Genomic DNA, 9,404 nt, shown 5'->3' on the forward strand with positions numbered 1-9,404 from the left:
ACTTGGCCTTGGCTGTATAGTTTGAGCCCAAATGCCAACTGACGTCCCCACATCCCACTCATCCCTCCTCAACCCTGCACCGCACAGTTTATTCAATGTCCTTCGGCTTTATTCCTGGAATTGAGCCGCCTGTTTGTGTTGTATTCTTGAGTTTTTTGTTCAATGCTTGTTTTAAACAATTTGCGGTCCTGGATTCGCGGGGCATGGACTCAAAGTTTTTGAGGCACTTTTATTATTTCGCATTGTGGCACAGGAAAAATTCGTATACGTGATTAAATTCTTCGAATTTGAATTTATAATTTGAAATGCGCATTTTTTTACCCTTTTTCGTTATTGCATTTTTATGGTGAATTTATGAAATATGTAAATTAAAGCTGGCTAAAAAGGATTTCAGGGTAACTATAGCGTTTGATTAATCCAATTATAAGCCATTTGATATGCAGATAGTTCAGTTAAGTAAACAGTATTTAAATTTTAGAATGTTGAGGTAAATTATTCAAATAAATAGTTTTTTTAGTCTACAATGGTTTTTCACATTTACAAAAGTTTTCTTTTTATGAAGAACTTTTCAGCCGCCTTGGTAAATATAGTTATAAAATCTTTACTTCAGTTTTTGCTCAGTGCTACGTTGCTTCCCCATTTATTTACTGGTTCAAGGAACTTTTTTGGAATTCCTTGGCAAAAGTAAGTGGCGGCATTTCATTGCCTGTTTTTTGTATTTTTTTAAATTTTTCCTTGCCTTTTGCAAAACGTAGAGGGTCAGTCCGCTTTGCTGTTGACTCAGGTGACCGAGGACACAGCCTCGCGTTTTGTGCAAACTTTTCGATTGACTTGAATGTCAACGCTGGCCAGCTTTTTAAATAAATATCAACAGTTCTAATGTGCGGCAAAGTGACCATGGTTAAGTAAGAGGGGTAGTTGGAAAAATGAAATTTTTCAGTACCTTCCGCTTTTGGCCAAAAGCGTGCTGCGTGTGAGGCCCGTTAGCTGAATTCCTGGTCTGGAGCGCTGGAAATTTGCAAACCGCAATCAAAATTCCACGCCGCGGCTCTTAATTGGTCTTTCTTCAGGACGCAGGACGAAGTTTCTTGCCCTAGTCCTTTTTGCTCGTCTTTGGCCAGCAAGCGGAGCCACCTACTATTTCATTTGATTTTCTTTCGTTTTTGGTTTTGTTTTCGCCTACACGTTCCACACAAATGCAAATTTCAATTACGCGTATTGCGGGGCCAAATTGAAATGCCTTGGAAAATATTTTCCTGCCCTCGGTCATAAGAAAATGCAGCCCGGCTTTTACTTCAGTGCGGTTCAGTTCAGTTCGGAGTTAAATAAATTCCCCCTTTTTTTTGCAGCCCCACCACCGCCCACCGTCGATCAACAATCGCGTGCATTTCATTTGCATTCGCAATGCGCGCAGCAGCAAGTTTGTTAGTACTTGAAATTTATTTGCTAATTTTGTAACATGTGTCCTGTTTTGGGGCTAAGTTGAAAACTTTTCACTCGAAATGGCGAATTTGAAATGGCGGTGCGAAATTCATTTGGCCTTTGCGGCTAATGAAATTTTCATTTTGCCCGGCTGACTGGCGGCGGGCAAAAAGTTTTGCATCATCTACTTGCGGCTTTTGCGGCTTTTGTTCGTTGGCATCTAGGGAATTATGCCATTTAATTGCCATTGAAATAGATTTAATATTAATTAATGCTCCTTAATTGCTGCCACTGAATGCCGGGGGGCCTGTGCATCGCATCCTTCAACTCATTAAAAACACATCAGCCTGACCTCACACATCTCGGTCACGCTCTTGTGGCCAAGGCTCATCATATTAGAAGTATTAATCTTAATAATTGCTGCATATTGCCAGAAAGAATGCCGCAAAACAATTCGAAAAGTTTGGCGAAACAAAAGCCACAAGTCCATGGAATGTCCTTTCGCATTTCATCTCAAGTTCTGTGCCATTTATTTGTCTTCCATTTATGACTGACTTTGTGTCTTTAACGCTCGGCAAGAATTATTAATGAATTTTGCCCTTGAGTGGGATTTTCCTTGAGGTCACGGCTCGTGCACAAATAGAATTCGACATCAAAGAAAAGTTGTGAGTTTAATCGATTAAAGGCACACATGGATATGCACAGATCAGACTTGGGGTCACATCTTATTAAATTCTATTCTTTGTCGGGCAAAAACCATGCCGTCAAACAGGATGAAATGAAGTTAAAATTAAGCGAAAACATTTGGAAAATAATTATACAATGTAATCGAATCTAAATTCATTGCTTTATATAAAATGCAGCTTTGGTTGCTTTCAGCAAATAGTTTACGTAATTAAATCAAACTAAATGGATGATTAAATTGACCATGTAAAATTGAATTCTCTACCCTTTTTTTTTTTGGATTTGTTGGATTTGAAGTTCAATGACATTCTTGCCTGGAAATTCGCAAATAGTTTTGCATTTTTTGCCTGAGAAAGTGTCCTTCTAGCCAACCATTTGATTTGACGTAAACCTATTCCGGATTATCAGCAACTGACGACGGGCCATAACGAAAATGGACGTTTGTGGAACAAGCCGTTTGTATTACGGCCTCGTTATATCTGGTAACCGAGAAGGGCTTTTAGCCAGATGCCTCTGCGTTGGCCATCATCAAATGCAGGAGGCATTGATGGACTGCATTTGATTAAATTAGTGTGCATTTGAGTTGAAAACGCTTCGGCTCTAATGGCTGACACATCAGTCAGCCGGAATTTACTTGTGCCGCCTCCGAGAATTTAACCAAAAATATTTCCATGTGTGTGTGTGGTGCAGGAGCGCGCAATGTAATCGTAGTTAAATTGAAAAAGTTTAGACCATTTGTTTTATTTTTATAGTTTGTATATCGCACACACACACACACACACTGGCATTCCCAACTGAGTGAGTGAGTGGCCGCAGTTTGTTGAGAGCTCACTGCGAGAATTTAGTATTTTATTGAGTTGTTTTGATGGTTATTTAATGAAGTGCAATTTCAGTTTTCGCACACTCAACACCACGATTTATTCAGCAAACGGTGTGTTGTGTGCAGTTACCAGTGGGCGTGGCGGGATGGCCAAATGGAAATGGAAAACCGGATGGCTGGATGGATGGCGGAAAAATACATGCGGCTGAGTGATTGCCGTATAAAATTAGGCATGCTTTTCCAAATGCCTCGTCTCGATGTGCTTTTGTTTTGTGGGTGAGGAGGGGATTGGATGGGGGCTTGGTTTTTGGCCACCGATTGCATTCAATTTGGCACGTTTCAATATAATATTGAGCGCAATTTCTGTGGTGGCCAATAAATCAGTTGCAAAAGCGAACAACTCAATCACTGACCGCATATGTGTGAGTACATGCGTACATCCTTCTGCGCACAGTGGGTCAAATGCTTGAATTATTGACAGGTGTGCTTAGGGATTTGCCGGATGTGCCATTCCTTTCGCCATTACTCCAGCTATGTAACTGCAATCTTGTGGTCGGCCGTGCTAAGTACACAATAATTTGTTCATAACTACGAGTTGTGGGCATGTGAACCACAGTTCGGACATATTTGCAGTTAATTTGCATGCCTATGCCTCCGGTTTGTTGTGGTCAGCCTTTGTAGGACAATTAAACGCTAATGTGATTGGCACTCGCACTTCGGAATCGCTAACGGGTAATACATATAGCCACATTTATATATATATATATAGATATAGGAATGGTAAGCGAGAGTAAGCGGGCAATGGCATTGCGCATACGCCCCGTATGTGTCGTTCATAATGCGAGTTTTCACTTCCTGCCGCATTTGGCACTGCAATTAAGATCAAGATATTACAGTTTTTTCGGTGTGGCAATTAGGTTTTCAGCAACTTTCCTTTCAATTAGTTTTATTGTAGCCGCTTCGCGTGAAATGCCTTTAAAAGCGCATTAACTGCTGCGCGAGAGTCCTTTAATTAGCTTGGCAGGAAGTTGCGACTCGGCTGAAAGCATTTTTGTTTCAGGCCACCGCGTACGCCGCTTCTAATTATGAGCAATTAGCACCTTGAGAAAACTGCCAGCGAAAAAGGAAACATTTATGCACCTTTGCTGATGCAACTGAAAACTGCGATTATTTGAGGCCAAAAACTTTACAAAAGCCTGGCCTGCGATGAAATGGCAAAAAGATAGAGCTGGAATTTAATTAAGTAAACATAATTAATTGGAAAGATGTCTATATGTCCCAAACGTACGACCCCTGGATGATTTAATGAAGTCATTAACATAATCTGAGTTTTACATGTAGATGACAAGGACAAGAGATAAGTGAGACAGAGAGAGAAAAAGAGCGAGAGAGGAGTACACATAAATATTCATTGTGTTGGTTGGAAGCAACATGTAAGCAAAGGCAAAGTGCCATAAGCGGAAATCAATTTCTCAGAAACGAAAGTCATCTGGCTTTGGTCCTTGGATGAAACCAGGACCAGAAAGCAAGCCACGTTGCTGGAGCACTGAAAAAAATCACAGGATTTCTAGCGAATAGTATTGAAATGAAATATTTTAAAAAAATAAGAACTTGGCAATTATTAGAGCAGAGCAATTACATAAAATTTATTTTAAAATTCTAATTTCTTCATTACATATTTTTTAACTTTTTTCCAGTGTGGTCGCATTGAGAAAATGAAGCAGAAGTTATTGGCCAGCAAAAGACGATGTTGTCTTGGCCCCACAATGTTAGCTCACAGTCCTGCCACGCCCCCTTGCCGCCGCCCCTTCCTGCGAACGCCTGCTGCGTGGGGGAATTGTCCTTATTGAATTTCAATGACACATAGCTGGAATGCCATGTCCTGTCCATATGTCCTCGCCCTCGCCCACGCCGCCTGCGTATTTCTGTGTGGCGATGACAAAGGCCAGGGCGAGGCAATCCAAACCGATGCGAACCGAACACGACTGCCTTTGGAATGCTGGAGCAGACACAACAACTTGTTGACCGGATGTGTGGCGGCAATAAGTACATAAATGGGATTATTTGTGTGAGCCGAGGCCAGGAAAGTCGTAGTTATATCGTTATCTAATGATATTTGCCACTGCGGCAAATCTACGCCAAATCTCCGCCTGTCCACTGCAGCTGACTGCTCTTGATATATTGAATACACACTCGTATTCACTTGCCAGCGAAGGACTCAAAAAAAGTATCTCAAAAATCCAAATAAGAGACCGAAGTAACTGTGTGCTTTTTATTTATTTATATTGAAATTAAGTTGCACTCGCCTGTGGAAATTGTTGCGGCTGCCTTGCCGGCTAACGGTCATTCATGTTAACCCTTGTAGTTAGTTGCGTTTGTTATTTTTTTCTTATTTCGCTGGCCTTCTTTCTCTTAACTGCTTTTATATATTTTTTTGGACCTGCTTTCATGGACCAGCAAGCCAGCATTCAGCCCGGATTTGTTTGGATGCGGGAAATTTGAATGTGAAAAATGGCGTGCCCCGTGCTCCGTGCCTTCCATCCCGCAAACTCCATTTCCACCATTTGCCTTTAATTTATGGCCTCCACTGCGTTCGCTTGTGTAAATTGCTTTGTGGTCTTGCCGTTTGCAATTCATTGAGAGTTGATGATTTCAGCTTCTTACCCGGGTATCTGGTTGAAATTTAAAAATTTAATGAGCTGCCCAGTTGTGCGGGCTGGAGTTGCGAATTTAAGTGAGCCTTGGCTGTATATTAAATGGTTGATTGTGCTGCCGGCACTTTTGGGAATTGGAATTAATAAATATTCATTTGATTTGTAATTGAAGTTCGCAAAAATACTTTATATTTTAGTTACAACACAGGAAACTTAAACAAGTTTTACATTTATAACTCATACGCAATGTTGGCCAGCACTTGTAAATATATAAGATATTTGTAATCAACTCCGAAGTCTTGAAATTTCTTCGTAACATAATTTACACAAACTAACATTAAATTTTGTTACCCCAATGATTCTTCCTCCAGCTAATGGAGGTTCATCCTGACTCCATCCACTCCCTGGCTCATACATATATGCATATATATATGGTATGGAAAATTATCCTTGGGCATGCCAGGTGTACACGGGTGTGCTGGTGTGTGGGCTAATCTCGCCTTTCGGGGCCGCCAGTGTTCCAGTTTCCTGAGCTAATGGTGGCACTGACCCATTTTGACCAGACATTTGGGACCTGTCCGTCACTCCCCGAGGTGCGTCTGTGTTTGCCCTTGCCTGTTATGTAAGGCAGCTTAGTTATTTGCAGGATGCCCAGTTCTGCCCTGCTACCTCTATATGCATGCATAATAAAAGTTTTACGACAGCTAGAAATTGTCGCACTCCAGTTAATTTGGTGAGTCTGTAAGGACGTGGCCATAGCAATCATTGGCGAACACAATATCCTGGCGTCTATATTGTCCTGGGCGTTTAACTTATTAAAAGGCCTTCTATGCCAGCGATTATGTGGCAATCGAAAACATTTGCATTAAACGCTCGCTAATTGGTGAGCTTTTGTCATGGAAATGTGCACTAAAGACCAACTGCCTTGCATATGCACCCCATACACAAGCACACACACACACGCACACTCACTAACACAAAGGATATTCGCATAAAGTGCAATCAGTGCAAAAAAAGAAAGGAGCAGGGAAGGGGAAAAAAGCACTGCATACAAATGGGCGCTGCTCCCGCTGCTTTTCCCGCTTACTGGATGGCTGGCATGAAAGCAATTTCTATAAAAATGCGTTTAACAGCACACAAAGCAACACATTTGCCGCATTTATTGCGATTTCCCGTTAACTCGCGCGCACTACACCCTCGCACACACACACACACACATAGAACGGAACAGGAACAGGAGCACAATGAGCTCTGCCAACGATCGTCTGGCAGGATATCGCTTAAAATCTCGCTTTTGGTTTCGAGTCCTGCCCGTCGGAGGCTGTTTCTGTGATAAATGGATCGGAAAATGCGCGTAGTTAGCAGCAGCAGCAGCAGGAGTCCTTGTTTGCCGCTCTCCTTTTGTTGGTTCTTTGTGCACGGCAAGGACCTCCGCGCAATGAGCTCATTACAATGCCCTGCCGATTGGAGTTGCCCCAAAAGGGGCATGCATCTTGAGACACCTGACCATAAAGCCGCAGCACCAGCATGAGTGCGCCGGATTGGCCTGGCATGTGTTGTCCTGGCAAACTAAGGACCCTTGCTTATATTCGCCTGGCTCCAGGGTTACCGATCACTGCGAGAAATCCTTGGTTATATTTAATATATTTCTTACTAATAATATGACTGTCAATATCCTTAATCATATTTTACAATCTGTTCAAAAAGAGTATATCACAAATTTAGTTGGAAAAGTCACTTGAAAGGATGGTGTTTCTCCTAAAATGTTCACTTTGCTTCCTACTTTCGATAACTAACCAATTTTCTTGCAGTGCATCGGTGTGTCGCCTCATTTGGCACTCCGTTCGAGCGGTAAACGATTACACCTCAGCAGCTAGTGGCTGCGAATTATACGTGTCAAGGATAATTCATATGTACTGTATGGAATCAGATCTCTCTATCGAGCATCGAGTACCAGGATATGGAGCGTGCTAAGTGACTCCATGATTGACTGGCTGCCGTGGGAATCAGCCAAAATAGTTTCTTTGGCAACTGGCACTTGATCATTTCTACATTCTTGGCCACAAACGGAAATGCAGATATTTTCCGCTTTTAAGAAGTTTTTCTTTTCCTCCCAACCATTTGTTTGCATAACATTGGTTTATTTTCCATGCCGTTTACTTTCATACCTGCCGCATTGATTCCATTAACTTGTGCATGTGCATATGGCATATAAGTAGGTTCTCTGTGAATTTTCACAACTCATTTCATCAATTTGCACCAGGCCCAGAGCCCAGAGCAGCCAAAGTCGAGTCAAATTTGACAAATAGCTGAAGCTCACCAGTTTTTCCCCCCACATCTACGTATATGCACAGTATTTTCCACACAAGGTTATAGTTTTTTCTAGTCAAATTCTAGAGTCAGGTACTCGAATATGGCAGCCTGCCAGCACATGCACTTCAAGTTTGCAGCTCCACGCTGTTTGATAAACGATTCAAAATTAACTTTGCCTTGCAATGAGCACCGCCGCACCTCCTTTTCGCCAGGATTCAGCCAGGATCTGGGCGAAAAGTTTCCTTGGCGGCGTTGTGGCTTGGCTTAATCAATTGAATGTGTCAGCAGCACATGAGCTGGTCTATTGAGAGAGTAGCAAATTGATGGAGCACATCCTTGCCAGCCAGTAAATTTTGCAAAATATCTTCATAATTTTTTCTAAGACAGATAAAGTTGGCGTCCATTCGAGCAGATCATCTTGCGGATATTCAAATATATTCAATCAAATTAGATAGAAGACAAATCAGCCATATATCAGTGTTACCTGTGAATGGAAATCTTTGGGGCACACACCACACACCACACACACACATGCTGGCAGCTGAAAAATTTGGCTGTCCAAAAAGTTTGCTAGATTAACTTTTTAGCAAGTTGGCTGCTGCCAGAGCTTAATGAAATTTTCTTTCATATTTTCTTTTGCGCCAGCAACTTTTCCCAATACTGCCCATTTTTTCGAGTGCGCGGTTCAGGCTACTTTACTGTTTTTTTTTTGGGTGGAAAAGCCGCTCACATTAATTTATTTCGTTATTGACATTTTTATACTCACTTACTAGTTGTGGCGCGGCTTTTGGCAATTGGCAGCTGCATTGTCGTTTCTTACGGAAATGCCAAAAGTTTTCGCGCCCATAAATTGTCACAAAGTTCTCGGTCACACTTTAACGTTTCGCCCAGTCCAAATCAGTGAGTACACTGAGAAAAAAAGCATTAGAAATATTTCAGAGATAAGTCTTAACTTATTTGTTAAGTAATACGAACAGAACATAAATCTAAGCCAGTTCGAAAAGCTCTAGTAAGTATTAAAACTCCGTTTGTTAAATTTTAATTTTACTTTAGAAATTTTTTCTGAGTGCATAGTCCTGGGCAGCTTCTCGATTCGCCCTTGCCTATTTTGATTATGTTTAGTTTAATGTTGTTGGCTGGCAAGTGACCCCGTCACAAGTCACTTAGATGGTCAGAAGGACCAAAAGATGTTGGCAGATGTTGGGCCTGCTGATGTTGATGTTGTTGGCCAGCTAGCTCTATTCTATTCGTTTTATTGTTTGCTCAAAATTGTCATCAATAATAATAAAAGTACGACAGCGGAGCAGGGCCAACAATGGGCCAGAATCGGTATCCTTCGGGCCACTTGTGATATATAATAAATGTTGCCGTGTCTGCTGCTTCTGGATCTATTCCTACAGCTACTTACATACATATATAGTATATATCTGCTGGCCAAGTCACTCGTGTGCGTATTAATGTGTGTTGTTCATGGAATACACTTTTGTATTCATTCGACCGCAACTAAAAAT

The 9,404-nt window shown here is 41.6% G+C and overlaps 1 long non-coding RNA gene across 1 annotated transcript; it reads right to left on the reverse strand.

The window, feature by feature from the left end:
- Positions 1-7,274: 7,274 nt before the first annotated feature.
- Positions 7,275-9,107, reverse strand: LOC123327292. Its single transcript, XR_006541926.1, has 4 exons — positions 8,869-9,107; positions 8,660-8,802; positions 8,378-8,591; positions 7,275-8,310 (listed from the first exon to the last, which is right to left on the reverse strand). It is a non-coding gene; the product is annotated as an uncharacterized LOC123327292 (long non-coding RNA).
- Between the last annotated feature and the right edge of the window lie 297 nt (positions 9,108-9,404).

This window comes from Drosophila simulans, chromosome 3R, assembly GCF_016746395.2.
Source record: "Drosophila simulans strain w501 chromosome 3R, Prin_Dsim_3.1, whole genome shotgun sequence".
In the NCBI taxonomy this organism is placed as follows: Eukaryota; Metazoa; Arthropoda; class Insecta; order Diptera; family Drosophilidae; genus Drosophila; species Drosophila simulans.